Source organism: Neovison vison, chromosome 4 (genome assembly GCF_020171115.1).
Source record: "Neovison vison isolate M4711 chromosome 4, ASM_NN_V1, whole genome shotgun sequence".
Classification (NCBI taxonomy): domain Eukaryota; kingdom Metazoa; phylum Chordata; class Mammalia; order Carnivora; family Mustelidae; genus Neogale; species Neogale vison.
This window is the reverse complement of record NC_058094.1, coordinates 21,978,536-21,997,797: the sequence shown is the minus strand read 5'-3', so window position 1 is coordinate 21,997,797 and position 19,262 is coordinate 21,978,536.

Sequence of the window (19,262 nt, the reverse complement as noted above, 5' to 3'; positions counted from 1 at the left end):
AATACAATGGCACTAAAATCATATCTCTCAATAGTTACCCTGAATGTTAATGGGCTAAATGCCCCAATCAAAAGACACAGGGTATCAGAATGGATAAAAAAACAAAACCCATCTATATGTTGCCTCCAAGAAACCCATTTTAAACCCGAAGACACCTCCAGACTTAAAGTGAGGGGGTGGAAAAGAATTTACCATGCTAATGGACATCAGAAAAAAGCAGGAGTGGCAATCCTTATATCAGATCAATTAGATTTTAAGCCAAAGACTATAATAAGAGATGAGGAAGGACACTATATCATACTCAAAGGGTCTGTCCAACAAGAAGATCTAACAATTTTAAATATCTATGCCCCCAACGTGGGCGCAGCCAACTATATAAACCAATTAATAACAAAATCAAAGAAACACATCAACAATAATACAATAATAGTAGGGGACTTTAACACTCCCCTCACTGAAATGGACAGATCATCCAAGCAAAAGATCAACAGGGAAATAAAGGCCTTAAATGATACACTGGATGAGATGGACATCATAGATATATTCAGAACATTTCATCCCAAAGCAACAGAATACACATTCTTCTCTAGTGCACATGGAACATTCTCCAGAATAGATCACATCCTCGGTCCGAAATCAGGACTCAACCGGTATCAAAAGATTGGGATCATTCCCTGCATATTTTCAGACCACAATGCTCTGAAGCTAGAACTCAACCACAAGAGGAAGTTTGGAAAGAACACAAAAACATGGAGACTAAACAGCATCCTTCTAAAGAATGAATGGGTCAACCGGGAAATTAAAGAAGAATTGAAAAAAATCATGGAAACCAATGATAATGAAAATACAACGGTTCAAAATCTGTGGGACACAACAAAGGCAGTCCTGAGAGGAAAATATATAGCGGTACAAGCTTTTCTCAAGAAACAAGAAAGGTCTCAGGTACACAACCTAACCCTACACCTAAAGGAGCTGGAGAAAGAACAAGAAAGAAACCCTAAGCCCAGCAGGAGAAGAGAAATCATAAAGATCAGAGCAGAAATCAATGAAATAGAAACCAAAAAAACAATAGAACAAATCAATGAAACTAGGAGCTGGTTCTTTGAAAGAATTAATAAAATTGATAAACCCTTGGCCAGACTTATCAAAAAGAAAAGAGAAAGGACCCAAATAAATAAAATCATGAATGAAAGAGGAGAGATCACAACTAACACCAAAGAAATACAAACTATTATAAGAACATACTATGAGCAACTCTATGCCAACAAATTTGACAATCTGGAAGAAATGGATGCATTCCTAGAAACATATAAACTACCAAAATTGAACCAGGAAGAAATAGAAAGTCTGAACAGACCCATAACCAGTAAGGAGATTGAAACAGTCATTAAAAATCTCCAAATAAACAAAAGCCCAGGGCCAGATGGCTTCCCGGGGGAATTCTACCAAACATTTAAAGAAGAACTAATTCCTATTCTCCTGAAACTGTTCCAAAAAATAGAAATGGAAGGAAAACTCCCAAACTCATTTTATGAGGCCAGCATCACCTTGATCCCCAAACCAGACAAGGATCCCATCAAAAAAGAGAGCTATAGACCAATATCCTTGATGAACACAGATGCAAAAATTCTCACCAAAATACTAGCCAATAGGATTCAACAGTACATTAAAAGGATTATTCACCACGACCAAGTGGGATTTATCCCAGGGCTGCAAGGTTGGTTCAACATCCGCAAATCAGTCAATGTAATACAACACATCAATAAAAGAAAGAACAAGAACGATATGATACTCTCAATAGATGCTGAAAAAGCATTTGACAAAGTACAGCATCCCTTCCTGATCAAAACCCTTCAAAGTGTAGGGATAGAGGGCACATACCTCAATATCATCAAAGCCATCTATGAAAAACCAATTGCAAATATCATTCTCAATGGAGAAAAACTGAAAGCTTTTCCACTAAGGTCAGGAACACGGCAGGGATGTCCATTATCACCACTGCTATTCAACATAGTACTAGAAGTCCTAGCTTCAGCAATCAGACAACAAAAGGAAATTAAAGGCATCCAAATCGGCAAAGAAGAAGTCAAATTATCACTCTTCGCAGATGATATGATACTCTATGTGGAAAACCCAAAAGACTCCACTCCAAAACTGCTAGAACTTGTACAGGAATTCAGTAAAGTGTCAGGATATAAGATCAATGCACAGAAATCAGTTGCATTTCTCTACACCAACAACAAGACAGAAGAAAGAGAAATTAAGGAGTCAATCCCATTTACAATTGCACCCCAAACCATAAGATACCTAGGAATAAACCTAACCAAAGAGGCTAAGAATCTATACTCAGAAAACTATAAAGTACTCATGAAAGAAATTGAGGAAGACACAAAGAAATGGAAAAATGTTCCATGCTCCTGGATTGGAAGAATAAATATTGTGAAAATGTCTATGCTACCTAAAGCAATCTACACATTTAATGCAATTCCTATCAAAGTACCATCCATCTTTTTCAAAGAAATGGAACAAATAATTTTAAAATTTATATGGAACCAGAAAAGACCTCGAATAGCCAAAGGGATATTGAAAAACAAAGGCAAAGTTGGTGGCATCACAATTCCAGACTTCAAGCTTTATTACAAAGCTGTCATCATCAAGACAGCATGGTACTGGCACAAAAACAGACACATAGACCAATGGAACAGAATAGAGAGCCCAGAAATAGACCCTCAACTCTATGGTCAACTAATCTTCGACAAAGCAGGAAAGAATGTCCAATGGAAAAAAGACAGCCTCTTCAATAAATGGTGTTGGGAAAATTGGACAGCCACGTGCAGAAAAATGAAATTGGACCATTTCCTTACACCACACACAAAAATAGATTCAAAATGGATTAAGGACCTCAATGTGAGAAAGGAATCCATCAAAATCCTTGAGGAGAACACAGGCAGCAACCTCTTCGACCTCAGCCGCAGCAACATCTTCCTAGGAACATCGCCAAAGGCAAGGGAAGCAAGGGCAAAAATGAACTTTTGGGATTTCATCAAAATCAAAAGCTTTTGCACAGCAAAGGAAACAGTTAACAAAACCAAAAGACAACTGACAGAATGGGAGAAGATATTTGCAAACGACATATCAGATAAAGGACTAGTGTCCAAAATCTATAAAGAACTTAACAAACTCAACACCCAAAGAACAAATAATCCAATCAAGAAATGGGCAGAGGACATGAACAGACGTTTCTGCAAAGAAGACATCCAGATGGCCAACAGACACATGAAAAAGTCCTCCATATCACTCGGCATCAGGGAAATACAAATCAAAACCACAATGAGATATCACCTCACACCAGTCAGAATGGCTAAAATCAACAAGTCAGGAAATGACAGATGCTGGCGAGGATGCAGAGAAAGGGGAACCCTCCTACACTGTTGGTGGGAATGCAAGCTGGTGCAACCACTCTGGGAAACAGCATGGAGGTTCCTCAAAATGTTGAAAATAGAACTGCCCTATGACCCAGCAATTGCACTACTGGGAATTTACCCTAAAGATACAAACGTAGTGATCCAAAGGGGCACGTGCACCCGAATGTTTATAGCAGCAATGTCCACAATAGCCAAACTATGGAAAGAACCTAGATGTCCATCAACAGATGAATGGATCAAGAAGATGTGGTATATATACACAATGGAATACTATGCAGCCATCAAAAGAAACGAAATCTTGGGACGCCTGGGTGGCGCAGTTGGTTAAATGACTGCCTCCGGCTCAGGGCGTGATCCTGGAGTCCCGGGATCGAGTCCCACATCAGGCTCCCAGCTCCATGGGGAGTCTGCTTCTCCCTCTGACCTTCTCCTCACTCATGCTCTCTCTCACTGTCTCTCTCTCTCAAATAAATAAAATAAAATCTTAAAAAAAAAAAAAAAAAGAAACGAAATCTTGCCATTTGCGACAACATGGATGGAACTAGAGCGTATCATGCTTAGCGAAATAAGTCAAGCGGAGAAAGACAACTATCATATGCTCTCCCTGATATGAGGGAGTGGTGATGCAACATGGGGGCTTAAGTGGGTAGGAGAAGAATCCATGAAACAAGATGGGATAGGGAGGGAGATAAACCATAAGTGACTCTTAATCTCATGAAACAAACTGTGGGTTGCTGGGGGGAGGGGGGTTGGGAGAAGGGGGGTAGGGTTATGGACATTGGGGAGGGTATGTTCTTTTGGGCAAATTGGAAGGGGAGATGAACCATGAGAGACTATGGACTCTGAAAAACAATCTGAGGGGTTTGAAGTGGTGGGGGGGGGTGGGAGGTTGGGGTACCAGGTGGTGGGTATTATAGAGGGCACAGCTTGCATGGAGCACTGGGTGTGGTGAAAAAATAAAGAATACTGTTTTTCTGAAAATAAATAAATTGGAAAAAAAAAGAAAAAAAAATTAAAAATTAAAAAAAATTAAAAAAAAAACCTGGGTGTGGCACCTGCTTGTGATTCTCTCTCCTCCTCTGCCCATCCCTGCCTCAAATAAATAAAAGAATTTATTTATTTATTTTCCAGAGAGAGAGAGAGAGAGCACAAGCTGGGAAAGTGGCAGGCAGAGGGAGAAGCAGGATCCCTGCTGAGCAAGGAGCCCAATGTGGGATTCGATTCCCAGGACCCTGGGATTATGACCTGAGCCAAAAGCAGACACTTAACCAACTGAGCCACCCAGGCATCCCTATAAATAATTCTTTAAAGAAGGAAAATACAAGACCTTGGTATAAGCAAGGAAAGGCCATGGAAATAAGGGATAGTGGTAGAGTCTTTAGGTTTTGGTATCAAACCTGCCACCCACCCAAATCAACTATAAAAGGAGGACAAAATCCATAAAATAACTGTTTACAGACATTGTTTAATGATCAACACACGGCTTTGGGCATTGAAAGAAGGGAAGCATAAAGGTGAGTGCCATGTTTATTCTCACTTTCTCCCTGAGAATATTTTCTAAACTATGGCAAAGAAAGGGGCATTCTTGCCCCTTCGATCACACAGATCGAAGCTTGGGGCTGCCAATACACTGGGTTTGGAGACAGGTTATTACATAGGAAGTATACACAGGTACCAAAATCGAAACATTCCCCCTAGGGGTCTTGGCTAATTCCTAAATTGCACATTTACAAGGTAAGTGTCCAAAAAGCCTAGCAGAGGAAAACCACTGGGAGGTTGGAAAGCTCTGCAGAAATTTCAGAGGCTGCAGAGTGTTGAGAAGATGTTGAATTTCACGCCCAACTGAGTAAAGAAACCTCTAAAAACATCTCTGGCTTTCAGTTGAAACAATGGAGGAACCAGGCAATGGAAGTAACAATTATGCACCAGGAATAAAGGCTACTCTATAAAAATATAACCACTGAAATCTTGATAAGGATTACATTGAATATATAGATATCTGTGGGTAGTATGGACATTTTAATATTAATTCTTCTGATCCATGAATGTGGGGTATATTTCCATTTATTTTCATCTCTCTCAATTTCATTCATTGTAGTCCTATAGTTTTCAGTGTAGAAATCATTCACCTATTTGGTTAAATTTATTCCTAAGCATTTTATTGATTTTTATTCTACTGTAAATGAGATTGTTTTATTTATTCCAAAATTTTATTTAAATTCAAGTTAATTCACATATAGTGTAATATTAGTTCAGAGGTAGAATTTAATGATTCATCAGTTGCATATAACACTCAGTGTTTTTTCACATATTCTAATAGTATTTTTCACAGAAATAGAAAAAAAAATCCTAAAATGTGTATGGAACCACAAAAGATATCAAATAGCCAAAACAATTCTGTGAATAACAAAGCTGGAGACATCACACTTCCTGGACTGCAAACTAAACTGTACAGGCATAGTAATCAAAACAATATGATACTGGCATAAAACAGACACAGAGACATATGGAACAAAATCAAGAGCTCAAAATACACCATGTATATGTGGTCAAGTAATATTTGAAAAGGGAGCCAAGAATACTCAATGAGGAAAGGATAATCTCAGCAATAAATAGTGTTGGAAAAACTGGTTCATCACACACAGAAGAACTGGACCCTTATCTTACACCACTCACAAAAATCAACTCAAAATGGATTAAAGACTTAAATAGAAGACCTGAAATCATAATATTCCTAAAAAGAAAACATAGCAGAAAATCTCCTTGACATTAGTCTTGGCAATAATTTTTTGGCTACAACACCAAAAGCACAAGCAACAAAAGTAAAAATTAATAAGTGGGACTACATCAAACTAAAAGGTTTCTGCAGAGCGAAAGAAAAAAATCAACAAAATGAAAAGGCAACCAATGGAATGGGAGAAAATATTTGCAAATCATACATCCAATAAGAGTTTAAAATCCAAATATATAAGGAATTTATACAACTCAACAACAAAAAAATCTAATTTAAAAAGGGGCAGAGGGGGGTGCCTAGGTGACTTAGTTGATTAAGTGACTGTCTTCGGCTTGGGTCATGATCCTGGAGTCCTGGGAACGAGTCCCACATCAAGCTTCCTGGTAGGGAGCCTGCTTCTCATTCTAACCCTTTCCCCTCTTTGTGCTCTCTCTCTCACTCTCTCACTCTCTCAAGTAAATAAAATCTTTAAAAAAAATTCCCAACTTTTGTAGCAACATGGACGGGACTGGAAGAGATTATGCTGAGTGAAATAAGTCAAGCAGAGAGAGTCAATTATCATATGGTTTCACTTATTTGTGGAGCATAACAAATAGCATGGAGGACAAGGGGCATTAGAGAGGAGTAGGGAATTTGGGTAAATTGGAAGGGGAGGTGAACCATGAGAGACTATGGACTCTGAAAAACAGTCTGAGGGGTTTGAAGTGGCGCGGGGGTGGGAGGTTGGGGTACCAGGTGGTGGGTATTATAGAGGGCACTGCTTGCATGGAGCACTGGGTGTGGTGAAAAAATAATGAATACTGTTTTTCTGAAAATAAATAAATTGGAAAAAAAAATGGGCAAAGGAACTAAGTAGACATCTTTCCAAAGAAGACATACAAATGGCCAAAGGTAGATGAAAAGGTGCTCAATATTACTAGTCATCAGGGAAAATAAAGTCAAAATCACAATGAGATATCACCTCATACCTCTTAGATTGCCTATCACCAAAAAGATAAGAGAGAACAAATGTTGATGAAGATGTAGAGAAAAGAGAATCCTTATCCACTGTAGGTGGAAATATAAATCTGTATAGCCACTATACAGTGGAAACAGTATGGGAGTTCCTCAAAAGATTAAAAATAGAACTATTATATATACGATCTAGCAATCCCTCTGAGTGTACATCTAAAAGAGATGAAAACAGGATCTCAAAGATATATCTGCACTCCCATATTCATTGTAACACTATTCACAACAGCCAAGATATGGAAGCAACTTGAGTGACCATCAATGGATGAGTGGATAAAGAAAATGTAGTGTGTAGTTTCCCACCACATGGGTGAAACTTGAAGGCTTTATGCTAAGTGAAATAGGTCAGGCAGAAAGACAAATACCATACAATGTCACTTCTATGTGACACCTGAAAAAGCTGAACTCACAGAAACAGACAGTAGGAAAAACGATTACCAGGGGTTGGGTGATAGGGTAATGTGAAGATAGTCAAACGGTACAAATTTCTAGTTATAAGACAAATAAGTTCTGGGGATTTAAGGTACAGCATTGTGATGATAGTTAATACTGTATTATATACTTAAAAGAAGCCATGAGAGTAACTCTTAAATGTTCTCATCACAAAAAAGAAAATAGTAATTATAGCTAATGCTAGGGTGATAATCGTTTTGCAACATATACATCTAATCAACAGGTTATACACCTTAAATTTGCACAATGTTATATGTCAATTATATCTTAATAAAGTTGAAAAAAAGGAGTAAGTGCTACCCTCTAAGAATGAACACAAGTGCAACAGCTTCAACCTAATAAAGTCTGAAGCAATTCTCAGCAGAATCAAAGTAACCTCCAATTATTAAAATGCTTAACAAAACAAAACATAGCTCTCTTTGAGGTATGATAACATAATCTAAAGGATTTACAATTTATCATCCAGAATGTTCAGAGGTAAAATAAAAATTTATCAGGCAAGTGAAGGAGAAGGAAACTGTAACTATTAATCAAGAAAGAAAGCAATCAATGGGAGAGACTCAGAGGTATTACAGATGTTTGAATTAGAAGACAAAGTGTTCAAATAACTATGATTAATATGTTAAATGATAGAAAAGATGGGCAAAGGGATAAAAAATTAAAATATTTAATTTCAATGGTGTATTAAATGTATTAAATGGTGTATTAAAAAATCTGGCTTATATTAGCACTGGAGATTTTTAGAATATAATAAATATAAATATAATATAAATATATAAATAAATATAATAAATATATATAATAAATATAAATATATAAATAAATATAATGAATTAAAAATTAATTGGTAGAGACTGAAAACAGTGGACTATAGGATTGGTGAATTAGGGACCTGTTCGATAAAAAAATGAAATATCCAAACTAAAGAAGTGAACTGGACGAATGCATGGGACACATGTGAGACACACTCAAAAGGTCTAACACATGTGCAACTGGAGTTCCAGAAAAAGAAGAGAAAATGTCACATTCAACTGAAAACTGGCTGAAAATTCTCCAACTCTGATAAAAGACAAGAACATACAAATTCAAGATATTTGCCGAACTCCATGCAGGATTATTTTTAAATAAATAAGTAAAAAAAAAAAAACAAAAACAAAAAACTAGGCACAATATAGTCAAAATACTCAACAAAAGAGCAAACAGTTAAGTCAGCAGGGTTTGGAAAAAAATCATATTACCTTCAAAGGAACAATAAAAGTGATAGACTTTTAAACAGAAACTGTGGAAGTTTCTTTAAGGAGCTGAAAGAAAAAGACCTGCTGACCTTGAAGTCTATACCATGAAATAGACTTCAAAATAAAAGCAAAGACCAAAAAATTGTAAAAATGAACAAAAGCTAAAAGAAAGACAAATCTGAATTTATTGCTAGCCCACTTGCTTATAAGAAATTATCTCAGATGGAAGCACATACCTACAGAAATAAATGGAAACAACAGGAAAGGATAAAGGATAAAGGTTCTTCAAGTTTATTAAATAAAGAAACATTCCATGAAGAGCTCCATTTTTTCAAAGATACACCATCATACCACCACATGGAAATACATTATTGAAATACACCCAGAACTTTTAATTCAAGTCTTTCTATAAACTTCAAAATGTGTTGTTTTTATTAGGGTCATTTGTTAATAACAAGATGAAACATATCAATAAAACTGACCCAATCCAATATATTTACCATATCCATCTATGTCAGAATCTGGTCTGCTAATTTCCAGTCTTCATTTTAGTCATATCCGAGATGCTTACCTAAAACAGCAGGTTCTCACAGCAAACACTCTGTGGCAAGTAGCCTGAGATTAACAAGGAAGAAATGTAATGTGCAGTGGTGGTTGCATTCTGTAAACCACAAGCATTGATTGTGTGCCCAATGAGGGCAAAATATCAGAAGTAGGTCCTCCTGAATACAAACACAGGGCCAGCCTTCCTCAGTTCTTAACCTCCTGGGTGCTAATGCAAATCAAAGAAAGAAATAGTTAAGGATGATTATGGAGTTCTATCTCCCAAACTTCCTATTCATATGTCCTTTATTATGATTTGTATTGTAATTGATGCTGTCCCAAGTGCTATGGAGACAAATATTACAGAGACCCATTCCATTCTCAAAAGCGTACAGTCTAATAGTAGAAGAGAGAAACACAGTAAGTGACAGATGCAATAAAGTGTTGTTGGTGACATAATAGAAATCCAGAAGGTTGCAGTGTGACACAGGAAGAAAATGAGCAATTCATCCTAGGATGTGTCAGAAAAGTGTTCATAGGGGAGGTGACATGAGCTCTAAATTTTGAAAGATGAGAAGCCATTTTCCAATGGCCATGAAAGAAAAGCCTGCCAGGCTTAAGAGCAGAGAGGAATGGCAGGGGTTGGAAAAACAGTGTTACTTTCTTGGGAGTGAATGCGGCTGTGTGTGAGGTGAAGAACAGTTAAAAGGGGACACTGGGGAAGTTTGCAGAGGTCAGATTATGGAGACTATGTCATGTATAAAATATAGACTCTTGTTTAGATAGCAAAAACTGCCATTACATAGTCCAAGCTCTCTTCAAACAAACAAACAAACAAATAAAAATGTAGCCAAGTTCTACTAGCCCTGTGCTAATATGGTAGTCATGCAACACATATGGATATTTAAATTTAAATGTAATAAAATTAAGGGGCACCTGGGTGGCTCAGTCAGTTAAGCATCTGTCTTCAGCTCAGGTCATGATCCCTAGGGCCTGGGACAGAGCCCCACATCGGGCTGTCTGCTCAGCAGAGAGTTTGCTTCTCCCTCTCCCTCTGCCTCTCCCCTTCACATATGCTGTCTCTTGCTTTCTCTCTCAAAATCTTTTCTCAGAATTAAAATAAATAAATTAATAAATGTAATAAAATTGAAAATTTGCCTTCTGAGTTCCACTAGCCAAATCTGAAGCAATCATAAGATACACATAGCTCATGGCTAGTGGACCTGACAGCGGCCTCACACAATCAAAGTTTGCCTTTCACTCTAGCAAAGGTCAGAACAGGAGTTCCAGATCAGAGAGAGTAGAAGTTTGATTATCACAGTCACTCAAAATCCAGGCTGACAGAATCTCTTCCATCTTCAAAGCCAGTCTTTCCAAATCCCCCTCCACATCAATATCCAGACAAGAGACTGGAGGAGAGCATGAAGGGTCAGAACTACAGAAAACATATATCCCTTCTGCTAACATCTTGAACTCCAGGCCTTTGACAAACAGATATTTTGTCATCACTTTCTCCAAGTCTTTCACTTGTTGATTTATGTTCCTTTTTTTAAAAAAAAAAAACAAAACCTTTTTTTAATTTACTTTTTAAGAAGTAAACTCTACACCCTTCATGGGGCTTGAACTCACAACTCCAAAATCAAGACTCATATGCTCCACCAACTGAGCCAGCTAGGTGTCCCTGCTGATTTATATTCTTAAGATGTCTTTTCACTGATAGAACTTTTTTATTTTGATGACATCTAATTTACTGATATTTCTTTTATGGTTATTTCTTTCTGTAACTAAGAAGCCTTTATCTCACCTAAATCATAAAGGTAGTCTCCTATCTTTTATCCTCTCTGAGTTTTATATTTCTAATGTTTACATTTAGAGTTCCTCCTGATTAATTTCTTCTGTATATGTTGTGAAGTTAGGAGCATAGTTCATTTCTCTAGTATAGCTTTCTATTATTCCAGCAACATTTGTTGAAATGGCCTTTCTTTCCATACTGGATAGTACTTGGTGCCTTCCTCAAAATTCAAGTAACATTGTGATTATATATAGTAATACTGTATTGAGCGTTTAAAATTTGAGAGGGTAAGCTCATGTTAAATGTTATTACCACAATAAGGGAAAAAACACACAAAGAATAATAATCACTTAATCATATAACAGGGGGGCCATCCCTGAGCTCTCTATTCTGCTCCACTGATTGTCTGTAGATCTTTGAAGCTGTACTTGAGTCTTCTGATTATTATAGCTTTACAGTTACCCTGGTTCCTAGTTCCTTTCTTTGGTTAACATTGCTCCTTTTTATCTAGCTTCTTATTGTGGAAATTTAGATAAGTAATTTCAGATATAAGTATTAAAAACTATAACTGCTACTCTAGACACTAATCAGCTATATCCCACAAATTTTGATGTGTAATATTTTCATTGGCATTCAGTTCAAAATATTACCCATGAATTAGTTAAGAGCATGTCACTCAATTTCCATATATTTTGGCATATATATATATATATATATATATCTTCTTGGTACTAATTTCTTTTTTTTTTTTTTAAAGATTTTATTTATTTATTTGAGAGAGACAGTGAGAGAGAGCATGAGCGAGGAGAAGGTCAGAGAGTGAAGCAGACTCCCCATGGAGCTGGGAGCCTGATGTGGGACTCGATCCCGGGACTCCAGGATCACGCCCTGAGCCAAAGGCAGTCGTCCAACCAACTGCGCCACCCAGGCGTCCCTTGGTACTAATTTCTAATATAATTCCATTATATTCAGAAAGCACATGCCATAGGATTTCAACATTTTTTAGTTTTTTATATATTTTATAGTTTCAAACAGATCTCTTTAAACATACCATATGCACTAGAAAAGAATGTATATTCTTGAGTTTTGTTGTGGTGTTCTATAAATATTAATTAGATCAAAGTGGATCATAATGTTGTTCAGGTCATCTAAACTTTTACTTTGTTGTTTACTTCTTTTAAGAATTGCTTAGAGAACAGTAGTAAAATCTAGTTTGATTTCTGGAGTTTTCTTCTCCCTTTAATTCTGTTAATTCTGCTGTAGGTATTCTGAAATTCCATTTATGATTCTTAGGTCTTTCTAATGAATTGATACTTTTATATTTATGATATTTCACTTTCTATGTCTGGTAATTCTATTGGTCTTAAATTTTAATTTAACTAATATTTGTAAAGCACTCTGATCTCCTTTTACTTAAAATTAATTGTTTTTGTATTTAAAGTGTCTCTTTTTTTTTTAAAGATTTTATTTATTTATTTGACAGAGAGAGATCACAAGTAGACAGAGAGGCAGGCAGAGAGAGAGGAAGGGAAGCAGGCCCCCTGCTGAGCAGAGAGCCTGATGCGGGACTCGATCCCAGGACCCTGAGATCATGACCTGAGCCAAAAGCAGCGGCTTAACCCACTGAGCCAGCCAGGCGCCCTAAAGTGTCTCTTTTAGAAAGCATTAGGTCTTGCTCGTTTATCTATTCTAAGTATCTCTGCCTTTTTAATTGGGGTGATAGTTTATTAATATTTAATGTGACTATTGATTCCGCTGGACTTTTGTCTGCCTTTTTATTATTTGTTTTCTTTTTGTCCATCTTTTTTTCCTTTGCTTTTCTTTATCTGCCTATTTTGGCTTCTTTGAATACTTTTTAGAATTCCATTTTAAGTTTATCTATTAGCTTGTTAGCTAGACCTCTGTTTTTATTGACGCTCTCCTCTGTCATCTTCATTTTGCTGTTAAGCTCATGCAGTGAAATTTTTTTTATATCAGATACTCTTACTTTTCATTTCTGGAGTCTGAATTTGGTTTGTATTTATAGTCTTAATTTTCTTTTCTGAGATTTGCAATCTCTCCATTCATTATGAACATATACCTTATTGAACATAGTTATAAGAGTTGTTTCATGCACTTTCTGCTAATTCCAGTATCTAGGTCATCCATTAATTGTCTTTTAAGAATAGATCACATTTTACTGATGCATTTTTTGCCAGGAAATGTTCAATTGTACCATAGATATTGTGAATATTATGTTGAGGAGTCTCTGGATTCCATCACTTTCTTCCAAATAGCATTGGTATTTTCATTTTACCAGGCAACTAATTTGATAAGACTAAAACTGCCAACTATGACTTTAAGGCAGCAAATTCAAATGCCAGTACAGTTCTTTTATTCTTTGCTAGGCTGATTACACTCTGTCCCTCCCACTCCTCATACACATGATTTATGGGGGGGCCAGAAATTTTGGAACAGTTTATATAGAGACTTTGAGAAGCTCCTCCCCATGCCCCAGCTTTCTCATTTTGAGATTCCTCTCTTACTTTCCAACAGTCACAACTGCCTTGAACTCTGTCAAGACAGGAAAGAATTCCCATCTTCAAGATAGGAAAAGATTTTCATTGGAGTTTTAGCCACCTTGCTTACACTCCCCACAAGCTAAACAAACAAACGAACAAAAATCATTAAAATGGGAAATACATCACATTGATCCCTTCTTGCAAGTACCAACTTCCCTTCAGAATCTGCCTTCCTTCCTTCATTCTTTAGAGACCTCAAGCATTTGTTTTTTCCATTTTATTCAGAACTTAAAGTTACCTGAAGAAGGGTAATTCTAATAGAAGCATGCTTGCTCACATCATATGAGGAACTCTGGGGTAGATTTATTTTTAATAAATATTTTAGCATATCAGCATTCCAGGCACACAATTGCAAACCGACTCCTGCTTTCAATATTTGCTGAAGATTATCCTGAGACATCTGACTCTTGGGAGAAAGAGATTTAGGGACATTCCTATTGGAACTTCAAGTTCTATATCTGCTTCAATCCAGTCATAAACAAGAATTCATCTGTATGATACTAGTTCCATAAACAAGGTCTTTACTAATTTAAGATTTAACTCATGAAGATCTCAACCTTTAATGTGTGTGAAAATCATCTCTGTAGATTTCTGTAAATGAACATGCCTGTATTTCTATATCAGAGATCTGTATCAGGAGATCTAGGATAGATTCAAATGTATTTTATTTTTCAACAATTTCAGTTAATTCTCAGGCAATCCAACTAGTAGAATTACTGATTTAACAGTTTCCCTTCAGCTTTTTCAAAGAAGCAAGTGGAATTAAGAGTCAGAAGACCTGAGTTTCAGTACATTGTCCCTCAATTTTACCAAAACTGCTGCATTTGTCAACTTTTAAACTTTGCCTCAAAATGATCATTGTATGTGCCTTATATAAATCATAGGGTTGTTTGTAAAGATCAAGTGAAATAATTAAAGCATATGACAAATTATGAGGCACAATATAATCATAAAATACTTTCATAAGATTCCTTTTTTTATTTTTCTTTTTTTGAAAATAATAATGAAAATATTGCCCTTGACTTTATCTGGTATATAAATAATTGTTTTTCAGTACCAGAAAAGAAGTGTCAATGTTCTGGTAAAAATTTTGGGCTGCTTACTTTTTTTGTTGCTCTTCCAACTTTAATCCAACAATACTAGATCACTTTTCCTTTTTCCTTAAAATACATGAATCCAAAGCTAGATATAATTGCATAATAGGAAGCTCTACTCAAATGCCTGTTCTCACTACACTTAATTTCTTTAATCCTTTAATTTTTACATGCCCTATTTTTGGTAGCATTAGAAGTCATTTTGGGTTTGTTTTTAATTATTTACTGCATCTCATTCCAGACAGGGTTAAATAGTCCCTATTTAGAAACAGATTATAAACAATATACCATAAATACAAATAGTGCATTTAGACTAATGAACACTCTTGGTTGGTCTCTATCCAAAATTATTCTGGAGTCTTTTATGGTCTCAGTTCCTCACATTCTCAACTGCTTTAAGAAGCATCCCTTTGAACATTTCTCCAAAGCAGACATAGAAATGACCAATAGACACATGAAATGATGCTCAATGTCACTCGGCTTCAGGGTAATACAAATCAAAACCACAATGAGATTCCACCATACATGAGTCAGAAAGGCTAAAATGAACAAGTCGGGAAATACCATGTGTTGGTGGGGATGTGGAGAAATGGGAACACTCTTACACTGTTGGTGGGAATGCAAACTGGTTCAGCCATTCTGGAAAAAAGTACAGAGTTTCCTCAAAAATTTAAAAATAGATACCCTATGAGCCAGCAATTACTCCTAGGTATTTATCCAAAGGATACAAACACAGTTATTCAAAGGAGCACATGAGTCCCAGTGTTTATAGCAGCAATATCCACAATAGGCAAACAATAGAAAGAGCCCACATGTCCATTGACAGATAAATGGATAAATAAAATGTGATACACACACACACACACACACTCTCTCACACACACACAGAGGAATATTACTCAGCCATCAAAAAGAATGAAATCTTGCCATCTGCAATAACATGAATGGAACTAGAGGGTATTATGCTAAGGAAAATAAATCAGAGAAAGAAAAATACCATATAATTTCACCCGTATGTGGAATTTAAGAAACAAAACAGATGAACACAGGGGAAGGGAAGGAGAAATAAAATAAGATGAAATCAGAGAGGGAGACAAAAGAGATTCTTTTTTTTTTATTTTAATTTCTTTTCAGCCTAACAGTATTCATTGTTTTTGCACCACACCCAGTGCTCCATGCAATCCGTGCTCTCTATAATACCCACCACCTGGCTCCCCCAACCTCCCACGCCCTGCCACTTCAAAACCCTCAGGTTGTTTTTCAGAGTCCATAGTCTCTCATGGTTCACCTCCCCTTCCAATTTCCCTCAACTCCCTTCTCCTCTCCATCTCCCCATGTCCTCCATGTTATTTGTTATGCTCCACAAATAAGTGAAACCATATGATAACTGACTCTCTCTGCTTGACTTATTTCACTCAGCATAATCTCTTCCAGTCCCGTCCATGTCGCTACAAAAGTTGGGTATTCGTCCTTTCTGATGGAGGCATAATACTCCATAGTGTATATGGACCAACATCTTCCTTATCCATTCGTCTATGGAAGGGCATCTTGCTTCTTTCCACAGTTTGGCGACTGTGGCCATTGCTGCTATAAACATTGGGGTACAGATGGCCCTTCTTTTCACGACATCTGTATCTTTGGGGTAAATACCCAGGAGTGCAATTGCAGGGTCATAGGGAAGCAAAAGAGACCCTTAACTCTAGGAAACAAACTAAGGATAGTTGGAGGGAAGATGGGATGGGGTAACCGGGTGATGGGCATGAAGGAGGGCACTTGATGTAATGAGTACTGGGTGTTAGATGCAACTGATGAATCACTAAATTCTACCCTTCAAACTAGTAATATACTATATGTTAACTAAACTGAATTTAAATGTTTTTTTAAGGGGCTCCTGGGTGGCTCAGTGGGTTAAGCCTCTGCCCTCGGCTCAGGTCATGATCTCAGGGTCCTGGGATCGAGCCCCACATCGGGCTCTCTGCTCAGCACTGAGCCTGCTTCCCCTTCTCTCTCTGCCTGCCTCTCTGCTTATTTGTGATCTCTGTCCATTAAATAAATAAATATTTTTTTTAAAAAGCATCCCTTTGATATATTTCCTCTCTCATCGTTTCTCACTCTCTTTGAGCTCTTTTCCCATTCTCCCTTTGTTAATACCTTTTCCTCTACTCTGTCCTTCCGGCTATTCCAAAATCACTGGGTATCTTCCTGGAGGAAAAATAACTTCGAAATTATAAAATATTCCTGAACATTTCCCAAAAATGTTCATTCTCTACCCAGGTCAGTTCATTACTTTTTGCTTACTGAATATGTCAGAAAACTGATGACAAGAAAGTGTGTTTGTATGCCGTGTAGAACTATCTTAGCCCTAACCTGATAAATTGTTTGTTTGGGTTTTTTTTTTTTTTAATATCATCAGATGATCTATGATCACACTTTAGATTCAAAGTGATTGAACCCTAGGTAAGTTTACATTATGCCCATTTATCATCCCAGACTCTTGAAGATTTGATCATGACAAAAGACTAGGGAGAATTCTTGTTTCAAACACTTTTGTGATAATGCAATTCCTCCCCACCAGCAACTCTGCTTCTTGACCCTAAAAATGCAGTCCATTAGACAAGTGAAAAATTTACAGCTGGTGTTCTCTCCTTCAATTTCTTGCTTCTGGCCCAGGCCCCGCCTCTCATAACTTCACCTCAAGCAGCACCGCCGGCAGCCAGAACTTGCCAAAGAGCCTGTTATCATTATTTGTAGAGAAACCATTAGTTGTTAAAGACGGTGCCCTTTCTCAGAGCAACCCTGCTTCCTAAGAGAAAGAACATGTCATCAAAGGAGGTTGTGAGCAGAGGGTTAGGTTAGGTGGCAAGATGGTTGTAAAATTAACTAGGAAATAGCCAGTGTTTCCTTTAGATCCTGTCCAATAACTAGCACTTTACTGGAGCTCTTAATACTATGCCTTAATGGTCTGTGTGAAGGTACAACGGTAGGAATATGACTTGCCTAACCAGAAGCCCCTCAGTAAAGAAGCACATTGTGCCACTGCCTCCCTAAGAGGGATTAGGGAGAGTGCAAATGGGAGGCCTGAATTATTTATGAAAACTGTTAACAGCAAGTATGGTTGCCAAGGGAATGAGGCAGTGTGGCCTCAGGTAGATAGCTTACTGCCAGAACTCCAACTTCTTTTTCTTTGATTCTTTTGCTAATTCTAGTGATCTTTTCAAACTTCCCTTTTTGGTGATAGATCCCTGAAGATGTGTGTGTATAATGTGGCAGAAAAACCTGCAAAAACCTTCAATAAACCTGAGACACAGCAGCTTACAAATGAGAACTCAAGCAGGAGGAGAAGCTGTTTTCTGGATTGAGAGTAGGCAAAAATGAGTAGGAAAAAAAAAAAGAGTGGGGGGACCTCTGTTCAAAGAAATGTCAAGGGACGCCTGGGTGGCTCAGTGGGTTAAGCAACTGCCTTCGGATCAGGTCAGATCCCGGGGTCCTTGGATCGAGCCCCACATTGGACTCCTTGGGGAGCCTGCTTCTCCCTCTCCCTCTACCTGCTACTCTGCCTGCTTGTACTCTCTCTCTGTCAAGTAAATAAATAAAATCTTTTTAAAAATGTCAAATGGTTATATCTACATGCTTTGTGTCATAGCTTTGATGTTACCCCATGTGACACTGATGCCCCTTAGAAGAAAGTGAGAAATAAAACAGGCCTGATTAAGCAAAGGATGATTCTCCCTTTGGCCTCAGTCTCTCTACCGCAAAATGGAAGTAAGAATGCAGAAAGGAGTTGAGGGAAATTGGAAGGGGAGGTGAACCATGAAAGACTATGGACTCTAAAAAACAAACTGAGGGGTTTGAAGGGGCAGGGGGTGGGAGGTTGGGGGAGCCAGGTGGTGGGTATTATGGAGGGCACGGATTGCATGGAGCACTGGGTGTGGTGCATAAACAATGAATTCTGTTACACTGAAAAGAAATTAAAAAAAAAATATATATATATATATAAAGAATATCCATGGAAAGCATACTATATATATGAACATACATATATGTACATACATAAAATTTTATATACACATACAAAGAGAGAGAGAAATGTAACCATGTGCCATGTACCCATCATTTGACTTCAATAAATAAAAATTCATGACAAAAAAAATGCAAATGTAAGGATAGCTTTTTTTCCTCACAGGGATATTTTGAAGATGCAAAATTATCACAACAAGCTCAAAAATTATGTACTGATCTTAGTATAGTGTAAGCAGAGACATACTTTCAAAATGCAAGTCTAATATCATACATCTCCAGGTTTGGAACATTTTAATGATTCCTGTTTCGCTGGGGCTACAGATGAAACTCTTCATTCCCAGCCCAGGCCAGGCAGGTCCTGCTTGATCTGGCCCCACCTGAACTCCTCTGAGTC